Here is an 8,965-nt window from a genome sequence, read left to right on the forward strand (position 1 = left end):
AAAATTTGAAGGACAGTTGAAGAGAAGGAAAATTACTACACAGAGACAGATAAGCAATGTGTATATTTCTCATTTACCATTTAGTATTTGTCGTTTTATTGACTCCACACAATCCGGCTGCTACGGGTTTCACATTGAATATTTTCATCTCTACTCTACCCCTTCCTGTGATCTGAACCATGCAAGTTTTCGTTGATTCAATACATCATGAGTAGAGGGTGGCTACAGTATGAAGTAAAGACCCAAGGACCACATCTACTACCATTCATAACAAGAACATGTGCAGTAGCGCACAGCTGCAGTTCTATGTGATTGTTATGAAAGGTTGAGGTGGTTCAATTCTATGAATCTGGAGTGGGATGGATCCTGTTTGCATCATATGGTTTCATCTAGGCCAGTAGATTATATAACTTTCAGTACAGGTTACACATGGCATCAGTATTAGTGATTTAAAGAGGAGGAAAGCTTCAATGTGGAGAACAAAGCCAAGTAATGTTGAAGTTACTCCTTTTACCATTTACTTGGTCAGTCTGTACTGTCTACTCCCCACACAGCTGCTAAGGATCTTCCATTTTAAATACTTTCACCTCCTATTCTGCACTGCTTTGCTGCCCATTATTCAGAGATGCGTTCCAGTCATGTTTACCACTCTGAATCTCTCTGCAGTCATTGGTTCAGCACATCATGGGTAGAGCATGGCTACAGATACAGCAAGCTATTATTATTTTACCGGCTGATCATCCATAATATTGCATTAAAACATAGAATATCACTTAATTTCCAAAAGATTCAGTGATGCTGATAATGCAGAATCTCACAACATTTCCCATCATAATGCCATAATGCACCAGTGGGAGAAATAATCCTTGCTATATCTGTACATTGTGTGACGTATTACCTCCATGACCATTGAGAGCAAGTACATCTTCTGTATAGAGCGGCTGTGTTATGATGCAGTTATTGATCATCATTGACATAATCACAAGAATCTTATGCAAAGGGAAATTGTCCGCAGCGAAGTGAGATGTGTGCCTGTTTTAAGTCCTCCAGCTTAACGCCCCTACACCTCCCACTACACAGACATACTTACTTATGCATACACTGACATCTGGCATACCTACACACACCCCAGGGCCACTTCCTTCCCCTGATGTCAGGGAGAGGATGGGCATGCAGAGTGCAGTAAGTCTCCACGTTACTCTGGCCAACAGTCTTGGCCTACCCCCAGCATCTGTCACCCACAACATCTGTTCCCTCCTTGTAAAGTGCTGAACTATCTCACCTGGGTCAGTGCTATAGCTGATCACAGTGCCCGATCATGATGTCACTGTGACAGGCAGCAGTGCAGATTGACCGGTCAATCAATGCAGTGCCGCACCATATGCACTAAATGAGATTTCCGTGCCCCCTGTCAGGTTACTCCCTGGGCAGTGACCCTGCTCACCCCCTCCCCTAGTTCCACCTCTGACCACAATTATCTCTCTTGGAGAGTGTAGCAAATTGGTGTTGGTGGAATCTCACCTCTGCCATGCATGGTCACAATCTGGGCACAGGACCCAAATAGTGGGCAATGTGGCACTTCTTACAGTAGAGAATAAGTAACTATATTCTTTACTTGTGTATTAAGGACCTTATTTGCATTAAAATTCAGTCCCCATGGGACCAAGACTTTCTGGCTTACTGAACAAAGTGGAATTATTTCGTAGAGGGTGGAGAATTGTATTTTATCTGAAATTACCCCCTCTGCACAAAATACAAACAATTATACCCATACAAGTACCTTGTGGAAGTTGTTGCCCTCTATCTTCCTGTGGTCTCTCCCTGTTTCTCACCGTGCCTCCTCCCATTTCCTTGCACCTCTGCGTCTCCGCATATATCCCTATACTCAGAGCCGGCTCCGGTCAGTGACATGGGATGCCCAAATATGAGCATATCCATACATGGGCATCCATGCCACTGACCGGAGCCCACTCTGTTGCGGATATGGAGAGAGACTGGGAGATTTACATCCCCTTATAATTCATATGGTGCATAGTACCGGCACGTATTGTTTTACCGTTACTGTGTACCTTCCTACTTTCACACTGGTACAGTATGTGCTGCAGTGGGACTGAGAGGGATATATTGGTAACACATAGTTATTGTTGGGGGAATTCAATCCATTTTGAAAATAGTAATGCAATGTTTTATACTTTTTTTTTTTTGCAGTAATGAAGAATGAAAAAGTTCTGTTAAAATTGAATTGGAGGTGAACTGGAATCATCATCAACTCTGCACCAGTGTGAATTGATGTTCTTTAATGTTCTGATAAGGTACATGCAACATCTCTTCCTCAACCCCTACACCACTCTCTGCCTCTTGCCTCTCTCTCTCCACCTCCCTGCTAAGCGTATTAACCCATCTAATGTAATCCACATTCCATGTCTCACTTTACTCTTCACTTCTCACGTGCCCTCTGGAATGTCTGCTCTCTGACTAACAAGGTCTATTTGTACATGACCTCTTCTGCTCTCATCATCCACCACTTCTCATTCCCCTCACCCCTGTCCTACTAGATACCTCAGCTTAATTGAACTCTCTCCTCTGACATCTACCCTTATCTCTAACCTCTCCTCACTTTCTGCTTAAACTAACTATCTTGTTAACTTTTACAATGCTATCATCTCCTCCTCCTCCCTCCTCCCTCCTCCATTATATATTTGGTTAACCCTAACCCTATATGCCCCTTCTAGGCTCTGACACACTCATCCCTCTAAGGCCATGATTATCATGGGCACATGCTTGGTCATCCACAGTGCGTGCGAGCGATGCAGAGCCGCCTCGGACCTCAGTGCAGGGATTGCTGCATACCCCAGCATCTGTCACCCACAAACAATACACACACTAATACTCCCCACAATACACACTATAATACCTCCTCAATACTAATCTCTCCAATAATATTATAGCTCCAAACACAATATACACAACACCCTTACACAAGATACACAATCTAGTACTCTCCTCTGCACCTCTACACACAATATAATACTCCCACACACACAATATACACACTACCCTCCTACCCCCATAAAATACAACCAATAATACACACACACTTTGTGGATGTTGGGACCAGCTCCCGGCATGCACCAGTGAAAGAGAGAGGCCAGCAGAAGCTCGGAAGAACTCCCTCTCTCCATCCGTGCCTCCCTCCGTTTCCCATCTTCTCCCTGTCTCTCTCCCTCCCTTTCCTTGCATCTCCCTGCGTCTTTACGTATACCCAGTCAGTGACGGCTCTGGTCACGTGATGCCTTAATATGGGCTTATCCATATATGTTCATCCACGTCACTAATGTGATGCCCGCACTGTTGCGGAGCTGGTACTTACGACGCGCACTTATTGTTTTATCAGTACTGCGTACCTGACTCTACCGGCCTACTTTCAACACTAGTACAATAAGTGCTTCACTACGAGTGAGTGGGGAATATTGGCATCACACAGTCACTGTTGAATATGCCATTCAATCCATTTTGAAAATAGTAATGCAATGTGGTTTTGTTTTGTTTGCTTTTTGCAGTAATGAAGAATGGATAAGTTATATTAAAATTAAATTGGAGGGGAACTGGATTCAGCATTTCATCATGAACTCTGCACTTGTGAGAATTTACCTTCTTGAATGCCCTGACAGGTACACGCAACTTTAAGACTATAATCTGCTGTGCAAGCTTTCGTGCTATACCTCCCCCTCAGGTTTTGATTTATACATTTGCTCCCTCAAGTCATGTCCTCTAATATTTGAAAGCTCTCTCCTAGCATTTTCTCTCTACCACAGAACGTCATCCCAATGTAACCTCTGTCTTGTTCTCTCTGCTTGCTGTTTCCTCACTCCTCTGTTAAACTTTTCTAATTTCTCTAACTTCCACACTCCTGCTTTTATCCACATGTTCTCTTTCCTTCCCCTACCTTTGCATGTGTCTACACACTGCACCATTTGTACAGACCTCTATTGCAGCTATTTCTGCACTGCTCAATGAAAAGCACTCTTTAATATCCTATTCTCTGTGCCCCCTCTCTCTGCGCCCCCTCTTTTGGCGCCTCCTCTCTCTGCGCCCCCTCTCTCTGCGCCTATCTGTCTCATTCTCTCTACGTCCCTCTCTCTCTACATAGAGCTATCTCTGTCTCTCTCTACACCTATCTCTGTGTCTCCTTCTATGTTTGCTGATGTGTGGGATATCTCTTATAATCTTGAACCTGCTCATATACACATCGGGCCTCCCTGCCTCTGCCTCCCTGCTAAGAGTGTTAACCTATCTAATGTAATCCACATTCCTTTCCTTACTTTTCTCTTCCCTTCTCCTGTGCCCTCTGGAATGTCCACTCTTACTAACAAGGGTCTAGTTGTACATGACCTCTTCTGCTCTCATCATTCACAATCAGTCATTCCCCTCACCCCATCTTACCTGTCCCACTGATTTTCCTCTGCTTAATTAAACTCTCCTCTGACATCTACTCTAACCTCTCTGCTCTCTCTCTCTCTTTCTGCTTAAACTGACAATCTTATTAACTCTTACAATGCTATCCTCTATATGCCCCTTCAAGCTCTGACACACTCGTCCCTCTAACCCACACCCTTGGCTAAATTCCCAAACATGTTCATCACACTTCCACTCGCTGTTCTTAATGCCTATGAAGGAAATCTCACACTTGATGTTTGATTTTTCTACAGTAAAAATGTCTCCAGTCCTGTATAAAGCTGCTCTCTGGGGCCAAACCACACTACTTTTTTTTCCATATTCATCAACACACAAATTTAATTTACGCTGTCTTTTTTCCCCTGTATTTGACTCCCTCCACTAACCTTCTTCTCACACTTGCCATCCTTCCTTCACTTCTCCTCAAGCATTTGACTACTTCAGAGGCAAGGTGGATGCCACCCACAAGGAGATTCCTTCTGTCCCTTCCCCCTTCTCTCCTTCTACCTAATTCTCCTTCTGCATTTGACTCCTTTTCTTCTCTTACAGAGCTGGAAGCTAATCATCTTCTCTTCTCCCTCTACCACATGCCCTCTAGATCGTATCCCCTCACACCTTACTGCATCTCTTAGTCCCCACTCTCACCCACATCTTCAATTCCTCCCTATTCTCTGGCTCTTTACCCTCTTACTTTAAGCCTGTAGTGGTCACCCTTTTCTCAGAAACAACCTACACCCTATGTGCCTTACTAACTACCGCCCTGTATCCCTCCTGCTGTTTGTCTCCTAATTGCTAGAATGTCAACATTCTTAAATCACATTCCCTCCTGGATCCTTTACAACCTGCCTTTCGTACAGCTCGTTCTACAGACTGTGCTTAAAGCAAATTCCCAAGGTCACTTTTCCCTACTAATCCTACTTGATCTATCTGCTGCGTTTGATGCTCTCAATCACTCTCCTCCTTCATATTCTAAACTCTCTCTTGGTATCCGTAACACAGTTCTATCCTGGTTTTCATCATAACTTTCCTGTCACACATTCTCCATCTCTGTTGCTAACATGTCTTCGTCTTCTATTGATCTGTCTGTGGGTATACATCAGGGCTCTGTTCTGAGATCTCTCTTTCTCTCTACATACTATCATTTGGTGACCTCATCAACTCTTTGTGACAATCCTATAAATAACAAATACAAATATCAGGTCATGGGAATAAGTGATTTGGACATAAAAGTAACATTTCGGAAGTGTGGACAACTAATACATCTTGTAGATTGCCTTTACAGTGTGATGTCATTGATTCAGTAGATTGTGTGCAGACCAGGACTGCAGTACAGTGTCACTCACATGGATGACTTGCGTGGTAGAAGCTCAAGAACAAGGATGTCAAACTCCAGTCCTCGAGGGCAGCAAACAGGCCAGGTTTTCAGGATATCCCTACTGAAAACCTGGCCTGTTTGGGACCCTCGAGGACTGGAGTTTGACATGCATGCTCTAGAAGGAGCACAGCTGTGGGTGGGAGGTGGATTTGCTTTGCATCAAATGGTTTGGAGCAAGGTTTATTGTATGTATTATCATAATAACAATGCAATGCTTAACTTTTATTTCAGGAGGGATGACTGCAGAACAGAAGTGAATATTGAAGCCATGTGTTCCTTTTCTTGCAAAAGAGAAAATTTGAAGGACAGTTGAAGAGAAGGAAAATTACTACACAGAGACAGATAAGCAATGTGTATATTTCTCATTTACCATTTAGTATTTGTCGTTTTATTGACTCCACACAATCCGGCTGCTACGGGTTTCACATTGAATATTTTCATCTCTACTCTACCCCTTCCTGTGATCTGAACCATGCAAGTTTTCGTTGATTCAATACATCATGAGTAGAGGGTGGCTACAGTATGAAGTAAAGACCCAAGGACCACATCTACTACCATTCATAACAAGAACATGTGCAGTAGCGCACAGCTGCAGTTCTATGTGATTGTTATGAAAGGTTGAGGTGGTTCAATTCTATGAATCTGGAGTGGGATGGATCCTGTTTGCATCATATGGTTTCATCTAGGCCAGTAGATTATATAACTCTCAGTACAGGTTACACATGGCATCAGTATTAGTGATTTAAAGAGGAGGAAAGCTTCAATGTGGAGAACAAAGCCAAGTAATGTTGAAGTTACTCCTTTTACCATTTACTTGGTCAGTCTGTACTGTCTACTCTCCACACAGCTGCTAAGGATCTTCCATTTTAAATACTTTCACCTCCTATTCTGCACTGCTTTGCTGCCCATTATTCAGAGATGCGTTCCAGTCATGTTTAGCACTCTGAATCTCTCTGCAGTCATTGGTTCAGCACATCATGGGTAGAGCATGGCTACAGATACAGCAAGCTATTATTATTTTACCGGCTGATCACCCATAATATTGCATTAAAACATAGAATATCACTTAATTTCCAAAAGATTCAGTGATGCTGATAATGCAGAATCTCACAACATTTCCCATCATAATGCCATAATGCACCAGTGGGAGAAATAATCCTTGCTATATCTGTACATTGTGTGACGTATTACCTCAATGACCGATGAGAGCAAGTACATCTTCTGTATAGAGCGGCTGTGTTATGATGCAGTTATTGATCATCATTGACATAATCACAAGAATCTTATGCAAAGGGAAATTGTCCGCAGCGAAGTGAGATTTCAGCCCCCAAACGTCTGTAATATTAATGCAATGTCTTACTTTTGTTGCAGTGAACACTGAAGAGACGGATCTACTACAACACTGTACAGGATGAGCATACGCTACAAGCAGCAAAATGATCTTGCAGTTGACAGTATGTTGTTCTGGTAATGTGCACAATTATTATTTATGGGCTACACACCACAGTGCTGGACATATTCTGTTAACTTCAACTCTACTCCTAACATGGAGATGTCTTCCTGGTGTTACTGATTCAGTACATCATATGCACAGTGTGGTTATGATATGATGGATTGATTTAATGAACCCACCAACCAATGATGACATCTGCATCATCTTCTGTAAAGTGCAGCTACAGCATGATATTATCAGCATTTGGTGCGGTATAATCAGAGGTATCTATGTGCTTTTGTGCCTGTTTTAAGTCCTCCAGCTTAACGCCCCTACACCTCCCACTACACAGGCATACTTACTTATGCATACACTGACATCTGGCATACCTACACACACCCCAGGGCCACTTCCTTCCCCTGATGTCAGGGAGAGGATGGGCATGCAGAGTGCAGTAAGTCTCCACGTTACTCTGGCCAACAGTCTTGGCCTACCTCCAGCATCTGTCACCCACAACATCTGTTCCCTCCTTGTAAAGTGCTGAACTATCTCACCTGGGTCAGTGCTATAGCTGATCACAGTGCCCGATCAGGATGTCACTGTGACAGGCAGCAGTGCAGATTGACCGGTCAATCAATGCAGTGCCGCAACATATGCACTAAATGAGATTTCCGTGCCCCCAGTCAGGTTACTCCCTGGGCAGTGACCCTGCTCACACCCTCCCCTAGTTCCACCTCTGATCACAATTATCTCTCTTGGAGAGTGTAGCAAATTGGAGTTGGGGGAATCTCACCTCTGCCATGCATGGTCACAATCTGGGCACAGGACCCAAATAGTGGGCAATGTGGCACTTCTTACAGTAGAGAATAAGTAACTTTATTCTTTACTTGTGTATTAAGGACCTTATTTGCATTAAATTCAGTCCACATGGGACCAAGACTTTCTGGCTTACTGAACAAAGTGGAATTGTTTCGTAGAGGGTGGAGAATTGTATTTTATCTGAAATTACCCCCTCTGCACAAAATACAAACAATTATACCCATACAAGTACCTTGTGGAAGTTGTTGCCCTCTATCTTCCTGTGGTCTCTCCCTGTTTCTCACCGTGCCTCCTCCCATTTCCTTGCACCTCTGCGTCTCCGCATATATCCCTATACTCAGAGCCGGCTCCGGTCAGTGACATGGGATGCCCAAATATGAGCATACCCATATATGGGCATCCATGCCACTGACCGGAGCCCGCTCTGTTGCGGATATGGAGAGAGACTGGGAGATTTACATCCCCTTATAATTCATATGGTGCATAGTACCGGCACGTATTGTTTTACCGGTACTGTGTACCTTCCTACTTCCACACTGGTACAGTATATGCTGCAGTGGGACTGAGAGGGATATATTGGTAACACATAGTCATTGTTGGGGGAATTCAATCCATTTTGAAAATAGTAATGAAATGTTTTTTACTTTTCTTTTTTTTCAGTAATGAAGAATGAAACATTTCTGTTAAAATTGAATTGGAGGTGAACTGGATTCATCATCAACTCTGCACCAGTGTGAATTGATGTTCTTTAATGTTCTGATAAGGTACATGCAACATCTCTTCCTCAACCCCTGCACCACTCTCTGCCTCTTGCCTCTCTCTCTCCACCTCCCTGCTAAGCGTATTAACCCATCTAATGTAATCCACATTCCATGTCTCACTTT

The sequence above is a fragment of the Ascaphus truei genome, unplaced genomic scaffold, assembly GCF_040206685.1.
Source record: "Ascaphus truei isolate aAscTru1 unplaced genomic scaffold, aAscTru1.hap1 HAP1_SCAFFOLD_885, whole genome shotgun sequence".
Classification (NCBI taxonomy): Eukaryota; Metazoa; Chordata; class Amphibia; order Anura; family Ascaphidae; genus Ascaphus; species Ascaphus truei.